Genomic DNA, 6964 nt, shown 5'->3' with positions numbered 1-6964 from the left:
CTGCCCCAGCCCACGGGCAGCTCTAGCAGCGGCTGTGCAGGGATAGCAGGCGCTTGCTCCTTCCAGGGGCCGCGGAGACTCATCCCAAGCCAGTATCAGTTCTCAGGGGAGACTGGCTAAACAGTTTGGGTAGAAATGAGAACAAATGGAGAAAGTGTCGTGCAAACTACACAGCAGGCTCATTAGTTACGTGCCAGGCCCTGAGGAAAAAAAGACATAATTGCAGGACTGTCTACATTATTATGACATAAATAAGGGATTTACAGGAAGTATCTTCTTCCTCTTAAGCCTCTGCTCAGACTTGCTAATTTGACAGAGAAGCCAGGTATGGAGATACTGGATGCTTTTCACTGGGTCACAGCTTTTATGGAAATTCACCATCAAATTTCTCCTCACCATGCTCGTCAGACGCCACTTGAATCTCACGTGACGCTTTAAGATAAATGAAGCTTTGTGCATACGGAGGGTTTCACACATCACTTTTCTTCTTAAAAGACGTATGTAATATAAAAGTGAGATTGTGCCTCACCTGTCCCCAAACGGAGCTCATGGCTCTGCATAGCAGCCGGGCACTTAGCTGTCCCCTGGGAGAGGCGATTCGGCAGCCAGCGGAGGGTGCTCTGTACTTTGATCTCTTATCAGCTTCACAGGGTGAACCCAGATGAATAAACTGGTTTCTGTGGCTTTTAAACTGAGCCGGCTGTGCAAAGTCCCCAGGACGGCAGAGTGACAGCTGGAGAAGGTGATTGGCTGAACAGCCAAAGAGGTTTTCCAGCTTCTGGAAGGGGGCAGAGAGTAGTTTCGGCTTCTAGAATAGTGCCTTTGTGGGGCCGCTGAATGTCCAGATCCCATCGCGGCTTCCCTGTCACCGTCCCCCATCAGGAGGGGAGAGGCTGTGGCCCAGCAGCAGAGCCCGGGCCCTGGCACACGGGGAACCTGTGTCACCTGTCCCCTGCGGGCTCTCGTGTGTGGCGTGGCTCGTTTTAGTAACAAGACATTCAGATTCTTCTAGGACGCTGGGGGCGTGGGGATAGAGTCAGGAGGTACAGTAGAAACAAGAAAATGATGGTGTGTTTAAGGCAAACCGTCCTGTGTGTGGGTCCCTGCATCGTATTCTGTCTGCTCAGCACACGGTGAAATCGGAGAGCCTGCACTGCCTTCTGGAGCCACCAGGTTCCGGCACAGGACACGGGCAGTGGGCAGGGTCATGCCATGGAAGGCGCAGGGCTGGGCTGGCACCTGAACCTGTAGCCGCCTCGCCCCCGGTTCACCACAGTTCACCTGGTGCTGTTACCTTGGCTCTGGCAGTTCCTGTTTCTCTTCCCACCTGCTGGTGCCCAGGCCCAGACGCCGCGGGTGTTTGGGTTCTGTGGGTCTTGGCAGGGCTGTGGGTGAACGTTTCTCCTGGGCCACCGGGACTCCCAGTCAGAGGCAGGGGTCCTGCCGAGGTCTGTGCTTTGACTACCCCGCGGTCTCTGACTGATGAGAATGGGAGAGTCACACGGGTCCCTGCCTCTCCCACCTCTGCCATCCAGGCGGTGCGACGGCCCCGGGTACCGCGGCCTCCCCCTCACGCCTGCCCATGGCTCTGACACGGGGAGGCTTTAGCAGTCACGAGGATTGTCACAGCTGTTTCCAGGCCGTCTTCTCTAGCGCACAGATATCGCCCAGCTTGTCTGATTGCTTCGGTGGGACCAAGTCGTTCGAAGAACTGGGAGGGTGACGAGCAGGGAAGTTGAGGGAATCTTTCATGGTCACTGCACAGGACATGGCCACCGCATTGTTACAAAACACAAAGGAAATGCCTGTCCTCCTTCGGACAGCCCAGTGTGACTATGGGTCAGGGACCTCCAGATTCACTGCTCTCGGGGCACTGGGAAAGGGCCCTCAGCCAGTGGAGGGAGTGGCAGCCTGGCAGCCTTGTCCTAGGAAACCTGCGGTGCCTGTGGGGTGAGGGTCACATGGCCTCGCAGCCCCGAAGCTGGGTCCCTACCAGTCCTGCGTCTTTCTGCGGGGCCACAGGTGATAAAACCCATTTGACCAGGTTTGTGTTTTGTTTTGTTTTGCTAGATGTATCAGACACCCCATTTCCCACCATTACCTGCTAGAAGTGGGGTCTCTGGGTCAGAGGCTCACTCAGGCTCAGTCAGAGCGCTGAGCAGAGCAGCAGACCCCAGCGTGCGGCAGGGACAGCCTGTCCCTCGGCGTCCTGCCTGTGACAAAGCCTGGCGAAGGTGGGGCTCAGCAGACACCCAGAGGGACCAGGAGCAAGCCCTGTGCTTGGCACGGTCACTTCTTTCTTTCGTGAAATGGAAATTGTCGTGGCCGCTCTTGAATTTCAAGAACCATAGTGGGAAATTCAGGAGACAGAGACCTTGTATCCTCGAAGGGAGTGCGTCTGTTCTTCAGAGCAGGAAGGGCTTCTTAGTCGTGTTGGGAGAGTCGCCGAGTGACAGGGACCCCGAGGAAGGATGAGGTCATTTGGGTCCCCCGAAGCCCTGTGCTCGTGGAGCTGAGGGATTGATGTCACCCCAAGCAAATATTTGGTGACTGCAGCCTTTTATTTCACCGGATGTTTGCGTTAGGGCCGCCAGTGTTCCATGCGGTGACATCCACCTTGTGTGGAATTATTTTTAGAAACCTAATGATCGACCCTTTATCCTGACCTACTTGGCTCGGTGTTGGGGTCACATCGTATTTGGGCTCCGCAAGCCGCTAAGCTCCACCCGGAAGTGCGTGCACTGGCGTTGGCGAGTGCCCAGCTCTGCTGGCTCACGGGGCTGCCTGGCGCTGGGCAGCCGGAGTGGCTGGGCTCCCACGTCGGCTGATACTGACCAGATTCTAACATAGTCACGTTGTGATTCACACCCGAAAACACGGGACACGAGGTTCTAGGAAAGGCCCCGGGTGTTGTCTCGGGGTTACCGTGGGCGCAGGCACTTCCCTGCGTTCTGAGTCAGCCATGCGTTCTTTGGAGGCACCTTCGGCCTCGCGTCCTGTAAGGGGTGACTGTTCCACCTTCAGAGAGCGTGTGTGGAAACACAGAGGTTACAGTCGAATCAGATGGCCTGTCAGGAAAACCCTGCAGGTTTTGAGGGTTTCAGAGAAACATTACCCCCACACACACACATACACACACAAATACACACACACACACACACACACACACACACGCCATCCCTGCTCTGCTGGGCCATTGGCCCCCTGCAGGGCCAGTGTTGTTTCCAGACGTTCCCTGGTTCCCTGCGTTGGGGTTGAGCTTGAGTCGCCTGGAACCTGCACGAAGCTGAGCTACCCTCGGCCCATCTCAGCATCAGCCTGACACCCAGAAAGCAGTTTAAATGCTGACTAGTCTGTTGGAGACACGCTGAGGAAGGGTCACAGACCCCAGACTCCCTGTCTCCCTCTCTGCCTCCCGTGTGGCCTGCACGGCCTGTGCCCGTATCCTTCCAGCCACCTCTGTCCTCTTCCCATCACACAGCCAATGAGCAGAAGTCCTGGGCACACAGACCCGAGCACTGCAGAAACAGAGGGGCCTGGGGAGTGAGTGAGCGCCGCTGTGTTTCTAAGCTCTGTGGTGGACTCACCTTTTCAACGCACAAAACAGACGGCTCGGGGATATGACCCTGGGTTCTGGAAAAGCGATTCACAGGCACACAGAGCAATTTATGAGGACAATAGTTTAGGTGTTTTTTCCTAAGGAAGGAAGCGAGAACCCAAGAAAAAGAAACTCAGACACCCACATGCGACCACTACCAGGTTCACCGAGTGTCTGTAGCACCGCCCCAAAGCCCGTGTCCTGGACCCAGGCAGGGTCCCTGGCTGCAGTGGTGGACTGCTGAGCCCCTCCTGCAGGACCACCACCAGCTCCCTGCATCCTTCCAGGAGGAAGCAGGACTTGGGGAGTCCCCACGACAAACCACCCAGCTCCGTGTCCCTTTATTTGGGGCTGCAGCTGCTCACGCACGTCCCTCGGGCCCACTGGCCTTCCTCACACACCCCAAGCTTTTCGTTGTGCAAAGCTTGGCCACACAGTTGGCAGACTCTTCCCTCAGGGCCTCCTGGGACCCCAGCTCCTCCTGCGGACACCCCTTCCCTGGGGTCGTCCTGGGGCGGTGTGTCCTAATCCTGTCCCCTGCTGTACAAGAGAGGCTGTCACAAGAGGGCTGGGCTCTCTCACCATCCGGGGCCGTCGCACCAGCTCCAGCTCCCTCCCTCCATCCTCGAACCCCGGTTTTCTTCTCTCCCCAGCAAATTCCTGAAAAAGTTGGTGACTCACAGCTCAACCTCCTCCCCTCCCATTTACTCTTTACGTCTGACTTTCCTGAAAAAGTTTTAACACAATAATTCATACCTGGAGAGAGCGACAATAGCAGTGTGAGTGGCAGGAGAGAGGGATTCAGTCGCTCCGCATCGCATCTGGTGTGCAAAGTGCCACGGGAGCTCCTTGAGGCCCTTCCTGGTGGCACCTGCCTCCTCCCCCAGCTCCAGCATCGTCCACAACGTTCCCCTCGTTTTCTTCTCACGCGTCTTGGTATATCAGCTCATGTGAAGGTATTCTTAAACAGGGTGTTTGCATGGAGAGAGGACTTTCGGGGACAAGCCCCTCACCCACCCCAAGCCCCATCCAGACTGTGTGCTGGGCCCCGGGACCCCCTACCAGCACCTCGCGTGTCCAGCTTCACGTCTGTGCCGACCCTGGATGGTCAGCCCTTCAGTGTTAGACATTCGTCTCCTTTGGGTGTCAACTTGCCTTTCCTGCAGAAGTGAGAAGCTGAGGCCTTTTCATATAAACACCAGCACTTGGTTTCACTGGGATGGCAGAGCCGCAGGGCTCCCCATGTCCCCATGCCCGTACTCTGGGCCGGCCGGCCGTGCCCAGCCTGTCACGGCCCACCTGTGACTGATGTTGTCTCTCCATGTCTCCTGGAGGCAGTGAGGTCAGCGTGCCTGTTAGCAGGCGTTCGCTGACTGCAAGCAAAGGGACTTAGAAAGGCAGCAAAATCGCAGAACAGCTTTCACAGGTGCAGGAGGCTCTGGGATTTTAATAGAGGAGATGTTGGGAAAGGAGCTGAGCCCAGCGCCCACTCTCCTGCACGCCCCACTTGGTCACTGCACTCGCTGTCTGGGACGCACATCGGCTCTCACAGACCTTGTCCTGCTCCGGCCTGCCCACCCGCCTGCCCAGTAGGTGTTCCCAGAGAAGAGCCGAGGGCCTCGTCCTTCCAGATGCTTTCCGGCCCATAGCGTTTTGGTCAATTTGTTTAGTAATCTTTTAGCCAACAGATGTGCCAGGCCAGTGAGCTGAGAGGGCACAATCCCTGGGAAGATGAAGACAGACCTCAAGCTGCTTTACCAGGTGGATAGTTTTCAGTTCACCTGAGGTGGCAAGTTCTACGTGGTTTGCAGAGACAAGTCCCTGCAAGCCTGTACCTTTATGAACTGGAAAGGAGAGGCTGCCAGACAGCCCCGGGAGAGTCTCAACGGTTCACTGCGGTGAGCCCAGGGCCCCTGCTCAGCTGTGTGTCACCAAAACTCTGGATAAATCAAGATAATACTCCGAGCAGGAAAAGAAAGCCAGCCCCCGAGTTTCCTGGGCCGCGTCGTGTCACCAGGCTGCTGGAAGCTGGTTCTGGACCCTTTGGGTCACTGGGGCAGCACTGCCCATCCCCCAGCTGATTTGTCGCACTCCCCGCGAATGTTTTTAGAACTTTCTTCCTTTCTTTACCGTCATTCTGAGTGAGGGGGAACGTTTGGTTCTCTCTGGGCAGTGAATGTGTATGTTTCAAGTAACTCACAACAGGAAACCTTTGTTTAAGGTGTTGGAGAGCAGCAGGGAGACAGAGAGCTAAAGATGGGGGTGGGGGGCTTCAGATGCCAGAGGGCCTCAGCCACTCGGAGAACCTGAAGAGTCTGGTCGAGTAAATCACATTAGAAAAGGCAGTAGGGAGCATGTTTTTTTAATCTGAAATTCTCCTGTTTTCTCATTGTAGCAGTTTTAGAGGGTCCTGTGATCTTTACTTAACAAAGTGGATTTGGCTTTTCTATATTAACACCTGACATCCCATATTGGATAAACTGTCAAGGGAAGAAAAGCTCAGAACTTAATGGGGTTTATCACAGTTTATAACTGCAGCTCTCCAGGACTCAAAGAACGCACCTGGACAGTAACAGTGAGGCCGGCGCGAGCTTGCACTGAGTTTTGATCATATCTAAAGAGAAACACTAGACGGGGCAGAGAAGTCAGGACAGTGGCTAAAGTGATGAGCATAGAGAGGAACATGCGTTTTAAACTTAATTCTGACATTTGGAAAAAGCTGTGTGTTTCTCAGTCGGGCCGCTGTTCTCACCGCGTGACTCAGCAGCCATCCTCCTGGTCCCAGAGTGGGGACGTTTCAGTCCTGCAGCCTCGGTTCATAGGCACAAGAGCCACTGTTCTAGACGTGCGAAGAGGGGCAGGGAGGGGGTTCAGTTTGACGCTAGGAAACGTTAGCTGTGGAATGAGATGCAGAAGAAGGACTTGTGTGTAGCCTTTTCTCCAACGCAGGCAGTGACTCACTTGGGTTCACTTGCGGTGACGCCCTCGCCTGCCGGCTGCCACACACAACTCCCTGCTCTGTGGCTGCCACACCCTGGCCCTCAGCGCTCAGTGCACGCCTGTGCTCGGTGCCGGGTTTGTCATCAGCAGGGTCTTGGTGGAAAGCGAGAGCTTCTGTTTGCAATCGCAGGGAACAGCCCGTTTGGGACTGTGGGACGTCCAGCCGTCTGAGAGACGAAGCTGGGTTGCCCCGTCTCGTGCTTCCAGACTCGCGACTCTGCTGCCTGAGCCCCGCGACCCGGCCCTGAGACGGGCTCGGCAAGGCAGAGGCTGCTGGTCTGGGCCCGGGTTAATTTTTAAAACTTCTCTGAACTCTCCAGGACTCCTGAAGAATAAACACAAGCCTCTCAAGTTTTAATGGTCCCT

Source organism: Rhinolophus sinicus, linkage group LG05 (genome assembly GCF_036562045.2).
Source record: "Rhinolophus sinicus isolate RSC01 linkage group LG05, ASM3656204v1, whole genome shotgun sequence".
Classification (NCBI taxonomy): domain Eukaryota; kingdom Metazoa; phylum Chordata; class Mammalia; order Chiroptera; family Rhinolophidae; genus Rhinolophus; species Rhinolophus sinicus.
Note: the sequence above shows the minus strand (reverse complement) of the source record.